The sequence below is a fragment of the Macaca thibetana genome, chromosome 19 (assembly GCF_024542745.1).
Source record: "Macaca thibetana thibetana isolate TM-01 chromosome 19, ASM2454274v1, whole genome shotgun sequence".
In the NCBI taxonomy this organism is placed as follows: domain Eukaryota; kingdom Metazoa; phylum Chordata; class Mammalia; order Primates; family Cercopithecidae; genus Macaca; species Macaca thibetana.
Window position 1 is genome coordinate 16,915,235 of NC_065596.1, and position 21,303 is coordinate 16,936,537.

Below are 21,303 nucleotides of genomic sequence, written 5' to 3' on the forward strand. Positions count from 1 at the left end.
AATGTGTGAGAGTTCTAATTGCTCCACATCCTCAGCGGCACTTAATATTTATTGTCAATCTTTATTATTATTATTTTTAGAGACAGGATCTCACTCTGTTGCCCAGGCTGGAGTTCACTGCACCCCTGAACTCCTGGGCTCAAGTAATCCTCCCACCTCGGCCTCCTGAGTAGCTTGGATTACAAGCACACACCACCACACCGAGCTAATTTTATTTTTGTAGAGATGGGGTCTCACTACCTTGCCCAGGCTTGTCTTGAACCCCTGGGATCAAGCGATCCTCCCTCCTCATCCTTCCAAAGTGCTCGGATTACAGGCGAGAGCTGCAGCGCCTGGCCCCTTTCACTTTCTTAACAGTATCTTCGAAAAGCAGCTGATTTTTCACAGGGTGTTGTCATTAATTTAATTAGCTCCACATTGTGGCTCTGAAAATCTTCCGTAAGCTCTAGCCCCAGACACATGGACATTTGCAGAATCTTATTTTCTAGAGTCCTGGAAATTTTCTTTCCAGTGAGAGAGTTTGGAGCAATCATTTCAGGATGGTTATTCATTTTCAAACACAAGGAGTAAGAATTTAGGGAGTTCGTGACTGTATTTGGAGAGGGAAGAGCATAGCAGTGGTCTAATGACCACCTCGGGGTTCTCAAAGGGTGGACGAGCTGCAGGTTGAAACTTGCCTTGCTTTTAGACTGTTGACTGAGTTTATAGTTGAACAAATAAGTGCCAAGGCAGAAGTCAAGGCTGACTGATTGCAAGTGATGATTGAATACTGGCCCTCACAACCATCTGTGAAAAGTCTATTTCCAGAAATATTTTTAAGAAGGAATTTTTGAAAAACCGTCATTTTCATGATGGGAGGATATGAAAAGCAGTGTTTTGAAATCTCCTCCTTAGATCCTGATACTCGGAACTGTCGATTCTCCCATTTTCATTTTCTCCTGCATAGATTGTACACTTGTTTGGCATCCTTGACGATTCCAAAACCCCCTGGGGATCCAGTCCCTGATAGAAAATGGCGTAGTGTTTGTATGTAACCTACACACATCCTCCTGTATACATTTTTTTTTTTTTTTGAGACGAGTCTCTCTCTGTCGGCCAGGTTGAAGCACAGTGGCGCAATCTCGGCTCACTGCAAGCTCCACCTCTCAGGTTCATGCCATTCTTCTGCCTCAGCCTCCCGAGTAGCTGGGACTACAGGCGCCCGCCACCAAGCCTGGCTAATTTTTTGTATTTATAGTAGAGATGGGATTTCACCGTGTTAGCTAGGATGGTCTCGATTTCCTGACCTCGTGATCCTCCCGCCTCGGCCTCCCAAAGTGCTGGGATTACAGGTGTGAGCCACCGCACCCAGCCCCTCCTGTATACTTTTAAATCATCTTGGTCTGGCAGTGTGGCTCACACTTGTAACCCCAGCACGTTTGGAAGCTGAGGTGGGAGGATTACTTGAGCCCAGGAGTTCAAGACCAGCCTGGGCAACATGGCGAAACCATCTCTACAAAAAATTTAAAAATTAGTTGGGCATTGTGGCATGTGCCTGTAGTCCCAGCTACTCGGGAGGCTGAGGCAGGAAGATTGCTTGAGCCAGGGAGTTCCAGGCTGCAGTGAGCTATGATCGCACCACTGCACTCCAGGCTGGGCAACAAAGCAAGACCCCGTTTCCATTTAACATAATAATAGGGGCCAGACGCAGTGACTCATGCCTGTAATCCCAGCACTTTGGAAGCCTGAGGTGGACGGGTCCTCGCTTGAGGTCAGGAGTTTGAGACCAGCCTGCCCAACATAGTGAAACCCCATCTCTACTAAAAATACAAAAAATTAGCTGGACACGGTAGCGCACCTGTGGTCCCAGCTACTAGGGAGGCTGAGGCAGGAGAATCACTTGAACCCGGGAGGTGGAGGTTGCAGTGAGCCAAGATCACACCACTGCACCACTCCAGCCTGGGTGACAGAATGTGACTTCGTCCCAAAAAAAAAAAAAAGTTTCTGTCAATAGAGTTGTGTCCACCAATAACAGATTATCAAAAGTAAAGATTAAACACCAAACAAGTTGTCAGCCACATTCATGGAAGTACTTTATAGTGGTGATTAAGCACTCAGATAAATGTGAACCTTGGCGACAACCCAGGAACAGGTTGTGTATCCATGTTGAGCCTCTGTTTTCTCACCTGCAAAAGGTAAAATAATAATCCAGGCTTCCTCGTGGAGTTACTGTGAGGCTTAACTGAGAGACTGCACGTACGACAGTTAGCACGTAGTAAGCACTCATTTAGAGCCAGAAAGTTACAGCTCGGCTTAAGGAGTGTGAAGAAGAAAGCAGTTGAACTTAAACCATGTTAAAAATAAATAGTTGTCAATATTTGTTTTGTTAGGAACAAAACATAACACATACACACACACATTTATACCCTGTAACTTTGTATTACTAGAGAACTTTGTTATGAGCCAGAATAAATAGGTCTTTCAATAGTTGGGAGAGGCCAGGAGCTGTCGCTCACACCTGTAATCCCAGCACTTTGGGAGTTCGAGCCCAGCCTGGGTGATATAGTGAGACCCCTGTCTCTACAAAATAATGTTAATTAACAAGTTATTGGTGGCATGCGCCCGCAGTCCCAGCTACTCAGGAGGCTGTGGTGGGAGGATTGCTTGAGCCTAGGAGGTTGAGGCTGCAGTGAGCCATGGTCGTGTTACTACACTCCAGCCTGGGCAACAGAGGGAGACCCCCATCTCTTAGAAAAAACAAAAGATGGCTGGGCATGGTGGCTCAGGCCTGTAATCCCAGCACTTTGGGAGGCCGAGGCGGGCGGATCACGAGGTCAGGAGATCGAGACCATCCCGGCAAACACGGTGAAACCCCGTCTCTATTAAAAATATAAAAAAATTAGCCGGGCGTGGTGGCGGGCGCCTGTAGTCCCAGCTACTTGGGAGGCTGAGGCAGGAGAATGGCGTGAACCCGGGAGGCGGAGCTTGCAGTGAGCCGAGATCGCGCCACTGCACTCCAGCCTGGGCGACAGAGTGAGACTCCGTCTCAAAATAAATAAATAAATAAATAAATAAATAAAAAAGGAAAAAACGAAAGATGTTCAGCTTTCCTGGGTGACCCAGTGTTGCAGGGATTGGCCACCCTTGGTGTAAGGCATAGGATGTGCAGGGTAGCAAGACGGCAGAGCGGGCAGTGTGTGGCGTTTCTTTCATTGACAGTGTGGCTCCCAGCACTCGGGGTCAGGGCTTGCTTGTAGAAGTTTCTGAAAAGCTGCAGTCATGTTTCATTTCTTTCTCCCCCACCTAACACATGCCAGGACACACAGCGTAGTGCTATGGTTTGGAACCAGGCTTTACCCGTTAGTAGCCGTGGGGCCCTGGGCAAGTTCACTGGAGTTCTCCGGGACCTCTGTTTCTTCTTTTGTAAAATGGCAACTGAAACATATCACAGGCCAGGCGCCTGTAATCCCAGCACTCTGGGAGGCCAAGGTGGGTGGATCACTTGAGGTCAGGAGTTTAAGACCAGCCTGGCCAACATGGTGAAACCCAGTCTCTGCTAAAAATACAACGATTAGCCAGGCGTCGTGGCTGGTGCCTGTAATCCCAGCTACTCCGGAGGCTGAGGCAGGAGAATCACTTGAACCCAGGAAGCGGAAGTTGCAGTGAGCCGAGATGGTGCCACTGCACTTACGCCTGGGCGACAGAGGGAGACCGTCTCAAAAAATCAACACCAAAACCAAACCCAAAATGTATTACAAGCTTGTGAGGATCAGAGAAGGGGATGTGGGAATAATAGGCATGGTAGTTACATTGTTGCTAGTATTGTAGTTATATTACAGCTGTACATTGCGACCTATTGTTATATTACAGCTGTACATTGCGACCTATTGTAGTTATATTACAGCTGTACATTGCGACGTATTGTAGTTATATTACAGCTGTACATTGCGACCTATTGTTATATTACAGCTGTACATTGCGACCTATTGTAGTTATATTACAGCTGTACATTGCGACGTATTGTAGTTATATTACAGCTGTACATTGCAACGTATTGCAGTTATATTACAGCTGTACACTGCGACCTATTGTAGCTGCTGCTGTTCCTTTGGTTGTGTTTAACAGGTTAAATTTTTGCTAGTATTGTAGTTATATTGCAGTTACACATTGTGATCCTATTGTAGCTGCTGTTATTCCTTTGATTAACTTTAACAACTGAAATAGTTCACATACAATAAAATGCATATGGCCGGGGCGCAGTGGCTCACGCCTGTAATCCCAGCACTTTGAGAGGCTGACGCAGGCGGATCACTTGAGGTCGGGAATTTGAGACCAGCCTGGCCAACTACTAAAAATACAAAAATTAGCCAGACACGATGGTGCGTTCCTGTAATCCCAGCTACTCAGGAGGCTGAGGCAGGAGAATCGCTTAAACCCATGAGGTGGAGGTTGCAGTGAGCCAAGACTAGGCCACTGTACTCCAGCAGGGGTGACAGAGGGAGACTCTGTCTCAAAATAAATAACATAAAATAAAATGCACAGGTCTTAAGCATTCAGTTCAATGAATTTTGACAAAAATTATAGGTACTCATGTAGCTACCACTGAAAACAAAATGGAGAACATTGCCTCATCCCAGCCCTTTCCAGTGAATTCCCAGTACCCCCTGGGAATGAGGTGTTACGATGATTATTATCACCATTACTGATTATTATTGTTCAGTTTGGTTTGATTGAAGAAGAGAGAGAAAGAAATAGTTAGCTTCATGCAAAAAGTAGGACATATGAGAGCCTGAGATATGGCTTAAGGAGAGTATTGTTTGGAAAGTTTGGCTGAGTGTGGTGGCTCATGCCTGTAATCCCAGCACTTCGGGAGGCCGAGGTAGGAGAATTACGTGAGCTCAGGAGTTTGAGAATAGCCTGGGCAACATAATGAGACTCTGTCTCTATAAAAAGAAAAAAGAAAAAAAAAAAGGAGAAAAGTTTAAGGGGTGTTGGCAGGTTGTCCTAGACGGGGTTTACTGCCAGAAGCAGTTAGGATACAAGAAGAGCAAAAATTTGAGGGTAAAACGATGCATGGCAGGTCATTGGGTGGCGGATATACAGCCCCAACGTCCAGTGACTTTAAACTTTATCAAGACAACACAGGGCCGGGTGCCATGGCTCATGTCTGTGATCCCAGCACTATGGGAGGCCAAGGGAGGCAGATAACTTGAGGTCAGGAGTTCGAGACCAGCCTGACCAACAATGGTGAAACCCCGTCTCTACTAAAAATACAAAAATTAGCAGGGCGTGGTGTTGGGGACCTGTAATCCCAGCTACTCCGGAGGCTGAGGCAGGAGAATCACTTGGACCTGGGAGGTGGAGGTTGCAGAGAGCAGAGATCGCACCACTGCACTCCAGCCTGGGCGAAAGAGGGAGACTCCATCTCAAAAACAAACAAACAAACAAAAAACAAACACCACAAAGCATTTGAACGAAAGAAACAGCATTTGCAGATGCAAATTCAGGACCCGAAACGAATTTTTGCCCCCTCTCTGCTGAGCTGCCAGGATGTTCCAGGGAGATCCCTCCTTTCCCGTTTCCTCCGTGGCACACAGGCTGTGCCGAGTAAGTGGGCAGTTGTGAGTTTCTGGAAATCAGTGAGCTGGTGTGGCTCCTGACTCCTGGCTCCTGGCTCCTGGCTCCTGGCTCTGGCCAAGGGAGTTGACTTCCCTGAGCCCACGCCAGGAGGGGAGGTTGGAGGCTTTTAAAGGCCTCAGCTCCGCTGTAGACACGTGCCTCTTTGGCACTGGCTTTGTTGAAAACGCTTTTCCTAGTCTCTGTTCTGCACAGACCTCCGAGGTTCCTCCGCACGCCGAAGGGTCTTGCCGCAGGAGGAACAGTCTGACCTAATCTCTCCTAGAGGAGGCTTGAGCTAATATTTCTTTTTTTTTTTTTTTTTTTTTTTTTTTTGAGACGGAGTCTGGCTCTGTCGCCCAGGCTGGAGTGCAGTGACATGATCTCGGCTCTCTGCAAGCTCCGCCTCCCGGGTTCACGCCATTCTCCTGCCTCAGCCTCCCGAGTAGCTGGGACTGCAGGTGCCCGCCACCTCGCCCGGCTAATTTTTTTGTATTTTTAGTAAAGACGGGGTTTCACTGTGTTAGCCAGGATGGTCTCGATTTCCTGACCTCGTAATCCGCCCGCCTTGGCCTCCCAAAGTGTTAGGATTACAGGCCTGAGCCACTGCGCCTGGCCTCTTTTTTTTTTTTTTTTGAGGCGGAGTCTCTCTCTGTCACTCAGGCTGGAGGGCAGTGGTGCGGTCTTGGGCCACTGCAATCTCCACCTCTCCAGTTCAAGTGATTCTCCCTGCCTCAGACCCCCCAAGTAGCTGGGATTGCAGATGGCCACCACCACACCTAACTAATTTTTGTATTTTTAGTAGAGATGGGGTTTTGCCATGTTGGCCGGGCTGGTCTCGAACTCCTGACCTCAGGTGATCCACCTGCCTTGGCCTCCCAAAGTGCTGGGATGACAGGCGTGAAGCACCTCACCCGACCGAGGTTATATTTCTGAAAGGTGGAGTACCATGCTGTGAGCTAGAGGCTTGGTGTGGTTTATCCTGTCATCGGCTCAGTGACCTCACCAGGTGGACACTGTTAGGATTCCTAATTTGCAGAGGGAGAATTTCAGGCTGACAGAAAGGTCAGCACCGTGTTCAAAGTGATCCAGCTGCTACCAAGATGAACTATAGCCTTTGCTCTGAGCTCACCGCCTGACCTCAGTCTAGAGCTGGGAACCTTTCTCTCCCCCATTGCTACACCTGATCAATTACTGAGTCCCATCCCTTTAACTCCTTACATGGCCTTCAAATCCATCTTCCCTATCTACGCTGCCCATTCATTGACTTGTGCCTTCTGTCCATCTGTTAAGAGCCAGGCACTGTGCTGGGCTCTGAGAATGTGGCCAAGAACAATATAGATAAAAGTTCTGAGCCGTGTACAGTGACTCATGTCTGTAAACCCAGTGCTTTGGGAAGTTGAGGCAGAAGACTTCCTTGAAGCCAGGAGTTTGAGGCTGGCCTGGACAACATAGCAAGACCCCGTCTTTACAAAAACAAAAACAAAAACAAAAACAAAGGAAAAAGAAAAATTAGCTGAGCATGGTGGCACTGACTTGTAGTCCCAGCTACTTAAAAGGCTGAGGTGGGAGCATCACTTGACTCCAGGAGTTCGAGGCTGCAGTGAGCCATGATTGTGCCACTGCACTCCAGCCTGGACAATAGAGCAAGACTCTGTCTCAAAAAAAAAAAAAAAAAAGACTGTAAATGTATCCTCCAGAGTAATTCTTCTTTTTCATTTTTCAAAAGCATCCCTGCTTTGTTTATGCTTCCAAAAGTTTAAAAACTGTAGCTGAGTTCCAAGAAAGTAAAAGGGAAGCAAAGGAAAAGGAAAATACAGACCCAGAGGCCCTTTATGGGTTTGATTGTATGTGAAGTCCATAAATTGATGGAGAGAAGGAGCATCTTGACAGTATTTACTTGTACTCTCCTATGTCATGGATTTCCTCTCCATTTTCCCGAGGGTTCTTTCCTATTCTTAGAAATGTTTTGTGATTTTCCTTCAGACACAGTTTGTCTACTTCTTGTAAGCATTGTTCTTAGATTGCTGGCTTTGTATCTATCACTCCCTCGCTCATCTGCCTATCTATCTATCTTACCTATCTGTCTGTCTATCCATCCATCCATCCATCCATCCATCCATCCATCCCTCCATCCACTTGCTCATCTTCCCATCCTTCCATCCATCCATCCATCCATCCATCCATCCATCCACCCACCCATCTATTATCCATCCATCCATCCATCCATCCATCCATCCATCCATCCATTCCTCCATCCATTCATCCACTCACCTCTCCATCCATCCACTCACCCATCCATCCATCCATCCACTCACCCATTCATCCATCCACTCACCCATTCATTTATCCACTCATCCATCCATCCATCCATCCATCCATCCATCCATCCATCCATCCATCCACTTGCTTATCTGCCCATCCACGTATCCATCCATCCATCCATCCATCCATCCATCCATCCATCCATCCATCCAGTTCATCCACCCACCCACCCATCTATTATCCATCCATCCATCCATCCATCCATTCCTCCATCCATCCATCCACTCACCCATTCATCCATCCACTCACCCATTCATCCATCCACTCACCCATCCATCCATCCATCTATCCATCCATCCATTCCTCCATCCATCCATCCACTCACCCATTCATCCATCCACTCACCCATTCATCCATCCACTCACCCATCCATCCATCCATCCATCCATCCATCCATCCATCCATCCATCCATCCATCCATCCATCCATCCATCCATCCATCCATCCATCCATCCATCCATCCATCCATCCATCCATCCTTCTACTTTCCCAATAATCCACATACCTGTCCCTCCATCTCTTCCAACCACTCACCCACCAATCTTCTCATCTATCTATCCACCCATCCATACATCCACTTATTCATTCATCCCTCCACCCACCCATTCATCTACCCATCCATGTATCCATTCATCTCTCCATCTATCCATGTGTCTATCATCTAATATAAGGGAGATGTTTTGAAGTATTAAAAGTGATTATTTTGTAGAATAGGGGACAGGGATCGTGTTTTCTTTACTCACTGCTACCTTATTAAATGCTTACTAGTTCTAAAAGCCTTGCAATTGATTCCCTTCAATTTTCCAACTCTATAATTGCAGCATCTGCAGATAATGATGACTTGTTGCCTTTTGCCAATAATTAGACCAGTTATTGCTGTTAACCTTGTTATGGCAGGAACTTCCAGAACAGTGTTCGGTGATGCAGCTGAATATGGTCAGCCCAGTCTCATTTCTGATTTGAGTGGAATGCCTCAATTGTTTTACTGCAGAGGATAATTATATAATTGTTCATCCTCTTGACCTTCCTGTCTTTAGCCTCACTGAGTAAATGGGGTGTGATCGTGAAATCTTGATTGTCTCGTAGATGCGAGAGACATAAACGACATTTGTCTGTGTATAATGACAGCAGATTTATTTTGCTAAGCTGTTAAGCTGTTAAAATAAGCCTTTAAGCCCCCGCCTCAATTTGCAAGCAGAGTGGAATGTTGTTTTGTTGCTTCCGGCCAAATGCCGCTATTCGTTTTAGAGCAGCTCTTGATGGAAAGTCTGGCGGACTAGTATCTGGTCTGGATACTTGCCGGACCCTGTGTCATCACTAAAGTTAGGATGCATTTCAGAACCACCCGGTACCACAGTGAACAGAGACAAATGGCCTTAGTGAGCAGGACCCATGGGGCCCTCTGGGGCTGTTTCTTGTGCCCGGAGAGAGGCCCTAGATTTGGGACAGTCTGATTTATGCCTCCCCCCTTTTTTTCCTGGGTGATGCTGCCCTGGTTTCTGTGTTGAAATATGACCTTAGTGTGAAGGTTCCGGTCTCAGACCATCCTGTTTCTGGTATGTTAAGAAACAGAAAAACACCTTCTAGAACACAATGTTAACCATCGAGGATACATATCAGTGTTCTGGAAAAACAAAAACAAAAGCAAAGCAATTTATACCGCGACTGTGGTTTTCATCAGGGTGGGCTGCCTTTCCAGGCCCTACCCCTGTGTGGCTTGATGAAGAACTCGTTTTATAATTTGCAAGGGCATCTGCAATAGCTGCTGGTCCTCTTGGTGAAAGGGGAGGACCCACATTAGGTCTAAGCTGGCTGGAGTTGATGCAAAACACTCACAGGCTTTGGAAAAAGCACGTGATCTTTTGAAGAGAATGCAAATGTTGACCGGGCCCAGTGGCTCACGCCTGTAATTGCAGCATTTGGGGAGATGGAGGCAAGTGGATTGCTTGAGTCCAGGAGTTCGAGACCAGGCTGGGCAACTTGGTGAAACCCCCATCTCTACAAAAAAATACAAAAATTAGCTGGGTGTGGTAGTGCATGCCTGTAGTCCCAGCAACTTGAGAGGCTGAGGTGAGAGGATTGCTTGAGCTCAGGAGGTGGAGGCTGCAGTGAGCTGTGATCACGCCACTGCACTCCAGCCTAGGCAACAGAGCCAGACCGTTTTTTTTTTTTTTAAATGCAAATGTTTGCTTGATTATTCAGCTGGTATTTAACACACAGTTCTTTGTTCCAGAGGGACTGTCCAGCAACAAATAGTGAATTCATTAATTTTTTGCACCTATTGAAAATAACTGGAAAAGGTATATGCTGGAAAACTCAGTGTTCTAGAAACATTCATGTTTGCTACCCCAAGAGCAAACATCATGAAATGCCTGATGCTTAGTGTTAAGAGGAAGGAATTCCACACAGCCTGTGGCTAGCTTTTCTTATTTCATTGGTGTCCAAGACAAGATTTGAACTGTTTACTAAAGGAAATTAGCATAATAAGTCTCCTCTGGCATATATTTCCAGCATCCAAGTGGAGCTGCTGAGATCTTGCTCAAGAGTAGCAAAATTGGCAGGAGGAAGAGGGCATTGGTTTTTACATCAGCTTTAACAGCTTATCAGCCATTTTTGCAATTTGGAAACCTGTTTGGGGTATGGGTGTACTGAGATGAAACCAGGCTGTTTCTAGGACTCACCTCCTCCTTCAGGCTTTTTTTTTTTTTTTTTTTTTTTTTTTTGAGACGGAGTCTCGCTCTGTCGCCCAGGCTGGCGTGCAGTGGCCGGATCTCAGCTCACTGCAAGCTCTGCCTCCTGGGTTTACGCCATTCTCCTGCCTCAGCCTCCCGAGTAGCTGGGACTACAGGCGCCCGCCGCCTCGCCCGGCTAGTTTTTTTGTATTTTTTTTAGTAGAGACGGGGTTTCACCGTGTTAGCCAGGATGGTCTCAATCTCCTGACCTCGTGATCCGCCCGTCTCGGCCTCCCAAAGTGCTGGGATTACAGGCTTGAGCCACCGTGCCCGGCCTTTTTTTTTTTTTTTTTTTTTTTTTTTTTTTAAAACAGGGTCTGGCTCTGTTGCCCAGGCTGGCGTGCAGTGACGTGATCGTGGCTTACTGTAGCCTTGACCTCTTGGGCTCAAGCAGTCCTCCCACTTCAGCTTCCCAAGTAGCTGGGACCACAGGTGCACACCATCGTGCTTGGCTAATTTTTATATTTTTTTGTAGAGATGGGGTCTCACTATGTTGCCAGGGATGGTCTTGACCTATCAGGCTCAAGCAACTCTCCTGCCTCTGCCTCCCAAAGTGGGATTACAGGCAGGAGCCACTGCAGTTAGTCCTCAGACATTTTTTTTTTTTTCTTTTTTTCTTGAGACAGAGTCTTGCTCTGTTGCCAGGCTGGAGTGCAGTGGTGTGATTGCGGCTCACTGCAACCTCCTCCTCCTGGGTTCAAGCAATTCTCCTGCCTCAGGCTCCTGAGTAGCTGGGACTACAGGCACACACCACCATGCCCGGCTAATTTTTTTGTATTTTTAGTAGAGACGGGGTGTCACCATGTTGGCCAGGATGGTCTCGATCTCTTGATCTCGTGATCCTCCCACCTCGGCCTCCCAAAGTGATGGGATTACAGGTGTGAGGCACCACACCTAGCCGATCCTCAGACATTTTTTAATTTTCCTTTTTTAGTGTTACAGTCAGCCATTTGCAAAATGAGACTTCCCCCTAACTTTGCGTCAAACTCAGAGCCATTGTCATCTTCGCTTTGATGTGGTGGAGAAGAGGAGCTTCCCGTTCTGGCACGAGGTTTCTCCACCTGGGTCCGGTGGACACTGGGGCTGGATTGTTCTCTGGGGTGGGGCCATCCTGGGCACTGCAGGGTGCTGAGCAGCATCCCTGGCTTCCATCCACTCCATGCCAGGAGCGCCGCCCCTGAGGCATGGCAAACACAAATGTCTCCAGACACTGCTGGGTGTCTCCTGGTGAGCAGAATTGCCTCCATTTGAGGACCCCTGGACCAGGGTGCTGGAATGGGGGTGAGGGGTACTCTGCAGTTATTCTCTGCTCTTTTTTTGAGGGGATGGGGAATGGAAACCAAGAGCCTATCATCAGCCAAATGGCTCTGTGGCTTGACACTGCAGTGCTGCCAACAAAAACCACGTCCCTAGTCTTGGGGGACCAAGGAATCTGGGGGAATACGATTATAGTCATGTAATGAGGGTGGGTTTATGTATTACTCAAGTGCTGGGCTGGGGAGTCAGGACATAGCCGCAGGGAAGAAAACGGACATGTCCTTCTCTCTTGGAAGCCCCTCGTGAAACACCTAATTGGTGACATGGTACACTGGAGAATCAGAAGCATTTTGGCTTGGTGGGGGCGGGCCAGGCACTCAAGCACCCCTAAGCTGATCTGGAGAAAGTGTCGGTGAAGGGGAACATCAGTGTTTCTCCCTGAAGAATCATCTTACGCCCATGATGGCAACTGGCCCACAGTAACACTGATGGAGCGAGCATCTTCTTATGGCTCGGTAACTCAATAGCTGTGTGGCCATGGGCAGGTTACTGAACCTCTCTGTGCCTCAGTCTTCTCCTCTGTAAAATGGTAACATCTAGGATTGTTGGGGGAAATAAATGGTTAATAATTGGACTAGTGCTGGGTGCATAGGAAGCTGTAAGTGTTATAGCATGTGGCCACAGCCTCCCCTCTCCCCTCCTCTCTCCTGACTCCGCTTTTCTGCTGCCCTGCTGCCTTGATGGGATACTCCCCGTCTGTCTCTGTTTGTCTGTCTGTCTGTCTGCCTGTCTCATCCCGTTTTCTTTCCTCTGTTCCCCCACCCCCACCACTGATGCAGTTTGGACCAAGTTTTCTTCAGCCAGTTAATTTAGAGACAAGGAGAACCTGGATATTTAATGGGGGCTTGGGGGACTTCCTTACAGCCGCAGGTCTCTGTGGAAAGGGCCCTGGATGATCTCTGCAGAAGCCCACCTGCTGTTGGTTAGCCAGGACCATCTCCACTTTCAGACACCAGCTTCATCCAAACACTCTTTGCTGTATTTATAACCACAGTGCATTTCCTCGGGACGCACATCTTACGGCTTCTTGGCGCCTTCGCCCAGGGTGCACTGCCTGGACCATCGCCCGCCGGCAGAGACACTGTCTGTCTTTGTGTGTTCTCCTTCCTCTGGTCGAGATGTGGCTTGGTCATCTGGAGCGGGGCCGTCAGAAGTCGCCTCGGCTTCGTGGAGGCTCGCTGTCCCCATGGCGGAAAGCTCGGCCACACACCCTGATGTCTCGACACCTTTGAGCTGCCCGTGAATGCGTTTTCAGAGCTTCCCGTGTTTACTTCGCTGCACGCCTCTGTTTGTGCTCTGGAGAAATTCTTGGCAGAGGAAAAGCCAAGTGGAAAAACAGCCCTGCTTGGTGTCAGGGCTTGAGGTTGAGGGAGAAAGACTGAAACGGAGATTTGCATGAACTGGTTTGCGCATGTGACAAGATTTTGTCTTAAAAAAAAAAAAAAAACTGGCCTGGTGCGGTGGCTCACTCCTGTAATCCCAGCACTTTGGGAGGCTGAGGCAGGCATATCACGAGGTCAAGAGATCGAGACCATCCTGGCCAACATGGTGAAACCCCGTCTCTACTAAAAATACAAAAATTAGCCGGGTGTGGGGGCGGGCGCCTGTAGTCCCGGCTACTCGGGAGGCTGAGGCGGGAGAATGGCTTGAACCCAGGAGGCAGAGGTTGCAATGAGCCGAGATCACGCCACTGCACTCCAGCCTGGGTGGCAGAGCGAGACTCCGCCCATCTCAAAAAAATAAAATAAAATAAAAAATTGTGTTCCAGTCTGTTCTGGTAGCTTAGAGGAGGGAAGATGGGAAATTTTGGGTTTAATAAGTAGCATCCATCAGGTTAAGGGCTTTGAAGCACCTGGGAACATCCACAAGTTACTATTTATTGAGCACCAGCTGTATACAGTTATTGAGCATGCATTGTCTCCCAGGCACATGGTCCTCATAACAATCTTTTCACAGAGCTAGGATTTGAACCCACAGTCTCTCTGGCTTCAGAACCCTAGCTTTTCCTGTTATACTCTGCCTTACAGAGGAAGGGAATTTTTGTACTGGGTTTTGAAGGGTGAATAGGAGTTCAATGAAGAAGACGCACAGTCTGTGCTAACCTTGCCTTCCTGATCCTCTTAGAGTTGGCCAGAAGCTATTATCTGGAGGCCAAAATTGGGTCACTAGGGTGACCAACTCATCACAGGGCCCTGGATTTTTCTCTGCAAAAGCCCATCTGCTATTGGTTAGCCAGGACCATCACAGTGTGCCCAGGTCACCCTACATTTCACCCAAAAGCAGAATTTTACACCAGAGCCTGGACACTGATTGAATTTTCTTTAACTCAGTTCTGTCAATGGTTATCTCCAAAAATGCTCCCTTGTGTCTTTATGCTGGGCTTCTTTCTCTAGATACTTCCATTTATTGGTTTGGGTGAAAATCAAATGAGGTAATTAATGCTTGTGATATATAAAGTGTAGTGTGTGGCACATGGTAACCTCTTTAGTTTTAGCTTGTTTTTGTTTGTTTGTTTTGTTTGTTTTGAGTCTTGCTCTGTCACCCAGGCTGGAGTGCAGTGGCGCAATCTCAGCTCACTGCAACCTCCGCCTCCCAGGTTCAAGCAATTCTCCTGCCTCTGCCTCCCAAGTAGCTGAGATTACAAGTGCATACCACCACACCGGGCTAATTTTTGTATTTTTAGTAGAGATGGTGTTTTGCCATGCTGGCCAGGCTGGTCTCAAACTCCTGACCTCAGGTGATACTCCCTCCTTGGTCTCCCAAAGTGCTGGGATTACAGGCGTGAGCCACAGTGCCTGGCCAGTTTTAGCCAGTTTTTCATTGGCCTCCCTCTTTGCCTTTTTTTTTTTTTGAGACAGAGTCTCACTCTGTCGCCCAGACTGAAGTGCAGTGGCGCGATCTCGGCTCATTGCAAGCTCTGCCTCCTGCGTTCACGCCATTCTCCTGCCTCAGCCTCCCGAGTAGCTGGGACTATAGGTGTCCGCCACCACGCCTGGCTACTTTTTTTCGTATTTTTAGTAGAGACGGGTTTTCACCGTGTTAGCCAGGATGATCTCGATCTCCTGACCTCGTGATCTGCCCGTCTCGGCCTCCCAAAGTGCTGGGATTACAGGCATGAACCACCGCGCCCAGCCCCTCTTTGCCTTTTTTGCAAGGGGGCTGGCCTCCCTGTCCCTGGAGTCAGCAGGCTTCCTTATACCTGCAGCTTCCTCTAAGGAAGTGTAGCTACCTCCAGCCTGGCCCTCCCCAAGGACTTAGCTGTTTCCTTCACCAAGAGTAAGGAGTGGACCTAATCACTGCCAAATAGGGAAGCCAGGCTGGACGCCGTGGCTCATGCCTGTAATCCCAGCACTTTGGGAGGCTGAGGCAGGAGGATCGCTTGAGGCCAGGAATTGAAGACCAACTTGGGCAATGTAGCAAGACCCTGTCTCTAAACAAATAAAAAAACTGGCCGGGCGCAGTGAGCATGAGGCCAGGCGTGAGCCACTGCACCCGGCCTTCTTCTTCTTCTTTTTTTTTTTTTTTTAGATAGGATCTCACTCTATTGCCCAGGCTGGAGGGCAGTGGCACAATCTCAGCTCACTGAAACCTCTGCCTCCTGGGTTCAAGAGATTCTCCCACTTCAGCCTCCCGAGTAGCTGGGATTACAGGTGCGCAACACCACGGCTGGTTAATTTTTGTGTTTTTAGTAGAAACGGGGTCTCGCCATGTTGGCCAGGTTAGTCTCAAACTCCTCACCTCAAGTGATCCGCCCGCCTCAGCCTCCCAAAGTGCTGGGATTACAGGCATGAGCCACCGCACCCGGCCTGATGAGGACCTTCTTGCTGCTGGGGGCTCTCTGCAGCGTCCTGACAGGGAGCAGGGCATCACATGGCGAGGGGGCTGAGAGTGTCAGCTCAGGTCGCTCTTCCTCTTCTTTTTTTTTTTTTGAGACTGAGTCTGGCTCTGTCGCCCAGGCTGGAGTGCAGTGGCCGGATCTCAGCTCACTGCAAGCTCCGCCTCCCGGGTTTACGCCATTCTCCTGCCTCAGCCTCCGGAGTAGCTGGGACCACAGGCGCCCGCCACCTCGCCCGGCTAGTTTTTTGTATTTTTTAGTAGAGACGGGGTTTCACCGTGTTAGCCAGGATGGTCTCGATCTCCTGACCTTGTGATCCGCCCGTCTCAGCCTCCCAAAGTGCTGGGATTACAGGCTTGAGCCACCGTGCCCGGCTTCTTCCTCTTCTTATAAAACCACCAGTTCCACTCCTATGATAAACCCTCATAATCACTTCTTAAAGGCCCCACCTCTCAGTGCTGCCACATGGGGAATTACACTTCAACATGTGTTTTGGAGGGGACAAATACTCAAATCATACTATTATGTTACCAGTAAAATTTAAAATACAATAATAATAATGGCCGATGTGTGGCGGGCTTACCAAATACTAGACCCTGTGCTAAGTGTTTTATATCTATTATTTTATTTAATTTTCTTGGTCACTGCATAACATATGCTCTGTTAGTCCCAGTTTTTCGAATCGGCATAACAAGACCGAACCTGCCTAGAGTTGGCACAAGTTGTAAAAATAGGATTCGCGGCCGGACACGGTGGCTCACACTTGTAATCCCAGCACTTTGGGAGACCATGGCAGAAGGATCACCTGAGGTCAGGAGTTCGAGACCAGCCTGGCCAACATGGCGAAACCCCGTCTCTACTTAAAATACAAAAATTAGCCAGGCGTGGGGGCGCACCTGTAGCCCCAGCTACTTGGGAAACTGAGGCAGGAGAATCGCTTGACCCCGGGAGGCGGAGGTTGCAGTGAGCCAAGATCGTGCCACTGCACTCCAGCCTGGGCGACAGAGAGAGGCTGAAAAATAAAATAAAACAAAAAAATAGGATTCACTTTTGCCAGCAACTTGAAAAGGAGGCAAACACAAGAGTACTCATCTCTGGAGAGGAGACATTCAGATGTGCCTACTCAGCATTCCTGGAGATAGAACCAGATTTTGCATGGGTTAGAATCACATTTTGCCTGGGAAGCCACTCAGACCTCACTGTGCGGACTCTATTCCCAGAGCCAGCTTCCTTTATTCCTTCAGACTCTTATGATTGGCTCAGGGGAAGGCACAGGACTCAGACTGGGCCAATCAGCTTTCTTAATTCCTCTAGCCTCCATGATTGGTTCAGGGGTGAGCATGTGACCCCAGAGGGTTCCATAAGATTCAGCTCTGGGACGTTGATGGGAGTGATTGAAAGAGAGATTTTTTCCTTGCTAGATCTTCCTTGCTGTGAAGCTATAATCCAGGTGCCACCATGTAGAGACCACCTGTCTCAGACTTCTGACACCATAGAAGGAAGCAGGACTGAGACAAGGAAAGGGAGAGAGATGGGGTGCCCATGACATCCTTTGACACCTGGATCTAGCTATACCTGAAAGCATGCTTGTCCTATGACTTGTTAGTTAAATGAGCCAGCAATCATTCTTTTCTTTTTTTTGTTTTCTTTCTTTTCCTTCCTCCCTCCTTTTTCTTTCTTTCTTTTTTTCTTTCTTTCTTTCTTTCTTTCTTTCTTTCTTTCTTTCTTTCTTTCTTTCTTTCTTTCTTTCTTTCTTTCTTTCTTTCTTTCTTTCCTTCCTTCCTTCCTTCCTTCCTTCCTTCCTTCCTTCTTTTCCCTTCCTTCCTTTCCCTTCCTTCCTTCCTTTTTCTTTCTTTCTTTTCTGTTTTCTTTCTTTTCCTTTTTTCTTTCTTTCTTTTCTTTCTTTTTTTTTTTTTTTTTGAGACGGAGTCTCGCTCTGTCGCCCAGGCTGGAGTGCAGTGGCCGCATCTCAGCTCACTGCAAGCTCCGCCTCCTGGGTCTACGCCATTCTCCTGCCTCAGCCTCCCGAGTAGCTGGGACTACAGGCACCCACCACCTCGCCCGGCTAGTTTTTTGTATTTTTAGTAGAGACGGGGTTTCACCGTGTTAGCCAGGATGGTCTCGATCTCCTGACCTTGTGATCCGCCCGTCTCGGCCTCCCAAAGTGCTGGGATTACAGGCTTGAGCCACCGCGCCCGGCCTCTTTTCTTTCTTCCTCTCTCTTTCTCTTTGCTTCCTTCCTTCCTTCCCTCCCTCATTCCTTCCTTACCTCCCTCCTTTCCCTCCCTCCCTCTCTCTCTCTTTCTTTTTTCTTTCTCCTTCCTTCCTTCCTCCCTCTCTCTCTCCTTCCTGCCTTCCTTCCTTCCATCCTTTCGTCCTTCCCTCCCTCCTTTCTCTCTCTCTCTCTGTATAACAGCTTTCTGTTCTCACAAACGGAGAGAGGTCTTGCTAATCCAAGGCATGACAATCAAAGCAACATGTGAAGCCCAGAGAGCCTCAGAACTCCCCTCTATGGTTTCCAGCCCTGGGGGTGGTCAGTGGAAGTAACTGGAGCCCAGAGCTTCAAAGGCCAGTGTAGAGGTGGGGAAGGTTGTGGTCAGGAGAGAGTGATATATCTGGTCCTTGCAACAGACACCCCTGCAGTTTGATCCTGGATCCTGGGTAATTTCCCCAGGTCCTGGGAAGCCTAACAAAGCTCCTACTCAGATGTTGGACTGCAAGTCCTTTGTGTGTGCTTGTTTTTAAAATCCACTTTAAATATGTCTGAAAACCACACACAGAGTGACTGCTGTGCAGAAGAAAGAATGGTTCATGCCTTCTTTGCTGCCACCAACAAGCCAGTTGCCTACTTCTCTGACATGGGACCCTTGGCTGGAGCTCACTGGCTGCCTTCCTGCTGCCTCTAAGCCTCTGCACTTGCTGTTCCCTCTACCTACATGCTTTTCCCTGTGATCCTTCCTCATATGATTTCCTCAGATTATCTTTGCTCAAACAACAGGCAAGGGCTGGGCCATGCCTGTAATCTCAGCACTTTGGGCGGCCAAGGCAGGTGGATCACCTGGGGTCAGGAGTTGGAGACCAGCCTGGCCGACATGGTGAAACCCCACCTCTACAAAAAATTAACCAGATGTGGTGGTGGGTGCCTGTAATCCCAGGCACTTGGGTGACTGAGGCAGGAGAATCACTTAAACCCAGGAGGCGAAGGTTGTAGTGAGTGGAGATCGCGCCGTTGCACTCCAGCCTGGGCAACAGAGCGAGGCTCCGTTTCATAAAAACAAACAAACAAACAAACAGAAAACAACAAAACAAAAAAACAAGAGGCAAGAAGTTCAGTGTGCAGAATCTCTGAGAAAAACCCATGGTTGTTAACCCCAGGTCTGCCCCTTTTGAGCAGGGTGACATTAGGCAACTGATTTGATTTCTCTTAGATGAAATTTCCTCACTCCATGCTTATTCAGCCGCAGTACTGAGGACATTGGGGGCTGGATTAGTCTCTCCGGTGGGGGCTGTCCTGGGCATTTTAGGGTGTTTAGTAGCATCCCTGGCCTCTCCCCACTAGATGCCAGTAGCACTCCCACCCCACACCGGTGGCGACAACCAGAAATGTCTCCGAGACACTGCCGAGCGACCCCTGGGGGTATCAGAATTTCTCCCCTTCCCCCTGTGTTTTCCTACGGAGGCAGAACGTGTTTATTTCTTTGCTCACCGTTTTGCAATCTCTCTTCCCCCACCACAAGGCAGGCATTCTCCTGTCTCTGTCACTATCCCTTCCTCCCACAGTGGAGAGAGCTTTTAGGACTCTTCTGAGCAGCAGCTTCTTGGGTGCAGCCTTCTGTTTCATTCCTGGGGATTTACCTCTGCTGAGTGATAGGTACCTGAGAACTCTTTGTATCACCCTTGCAACTTTTCCGTTTTGTTTTTACAAAAGGAAAGAAAGAAGGCTGGGCATGGTGGCTCACGCCTGTAATCCCAGCACTTTGGGAGGCCGAGGCGGGTGGATCATGAGGTCAGGAGATCAAGACCATCCTGGCTAACAGAGTGAAACCCCGTCTCTACTAAAAACACAAAAAATTAGCAAGGTATGGTGGCGGGCGCCTGTAGTCCCAGCTACTCTGGAGGCTGAGGCAGGAGAATGGTGTGAACCCGGGAGACGGAGCTTGCAGTGAACCGAGATTGCGCCACTGCACTCCAGCCTGGGCGACAGAGCGAGACTCTGTCTCGAAAAAAAAAGAAAAAAAAAAAAAAAGAAAAAGATGAGAGATATCACTCGCTGACTGCTACCGAAACATTCATTCTGTGGCTGGGAGAGGAAAATACCAGGAAGGGTGAATATGGTCGGTTGAATGATGCCTTTCCCTTCCCCCAGAGATACCCACATCGTAATCCCTGTCACCTGTGAATTTGGTACCTCACTTGGCACAAGGCTCTTTGCAGATGTGATTAAGTTGAGGATCTTGAGATGGGGGATGATCCTAGATTATCTGGTGCACCAGATGTCATCACAGGGACCCTTTTCAGGGAAAGAGGGAAGCAAGAGATCGGAGTGCTATGGCCAAGATAAAGAGACTGCCCTAAAAGCTGGATTCTCTCTGGAGCCTCCAGAAAGAACCAGCCTTTGGTAACGTCTTGATTGTAGCCGTGTAAGACTCATTTTGGGCTTTTCACCACCAAAACTGTGAGAAAATAGGCAGGGCATGGTGGCTTATGCCTGTAATGCCAGTGCTTTGGGAGGCCAAGGTGGGACGATTTCTTGAGGCTAGGAGTTTGAGACCAGTCTGGGCAACATAGGAAGACCCCATCTCTACAAAACAATTAGCTGGGCTTGGTGGCACACATCTATATTCCCAGCTACTCGGGAGGTTGAGGTGGGAGGATTGCTTGAGCCCAGAAGATCGAGGCTGCAGTGAGCCATGATTGCACCACTGCACTCCAGCCTAGGCAACAGAGTAAGATCCTGATGCAAGAGAAAATAATAAATGTATGTCGTTTTACATTTGTGGGCATTTGTGACAGCAGCAGTGGGAAAAGGATACAGTGAGAAACCCAGCATCTGGGCTTGGAAACCCCCTCTGGGCAGATCTCTAGCCAGGGGCCAACAGGAGTTGGAGCACAGGCTTGGTGAGAGGTGGACACGGGGCCCCAGCATCCTGGTGGCCTTGCTGTGGCTTCTGGGGACACCTGCAGTGGCTCCCTTAGATTGTGGCAGTTTGTTCCTTCCTAGACCCCCTGGATACAAGGCACCTGCACTTTAGAACCCAGAGCCCAGGGACATCCCCTGTGGTTCCCTGTTACCCTCTGGATGTCTATCCTGCTACTATGCACCTCTCCCCAACGCCTGGTACACAGTGGGAGTTCAGGGACTGTCTCATTTGTACCACATCACATCACGGTGGTCTAAGATGCCATGCAATATTCCGTTTAGGATTTCAGAGTCACAGTCAGTTACTTCCATCTTCTTTTTGTCTTTGAGACAGAGTCTCGCTCTGTTGCCCAGGCTGG

At 48.5% G+C, this 21,303-nt stretch overlaps 1 protein-coding gene and 1 pseudogene across 3 annotated transcripts in view; both read left to right on the forward strand.

The window, feature by feature from the left end:
• The window catches only part of INSR (insulin receptor), a 192,069-nt gene that overhangs the window by 59,081 nt on the left and 111,685 nt on the right, over window positions 1-21,303 (forward strand). The gene's annotated exons all lie outside the window — the stretch shown is intronic.
• On the forward strand, window positions 12,528-15,476 carry LOC126942774 (uncharacterized; annotated as a pseudogene).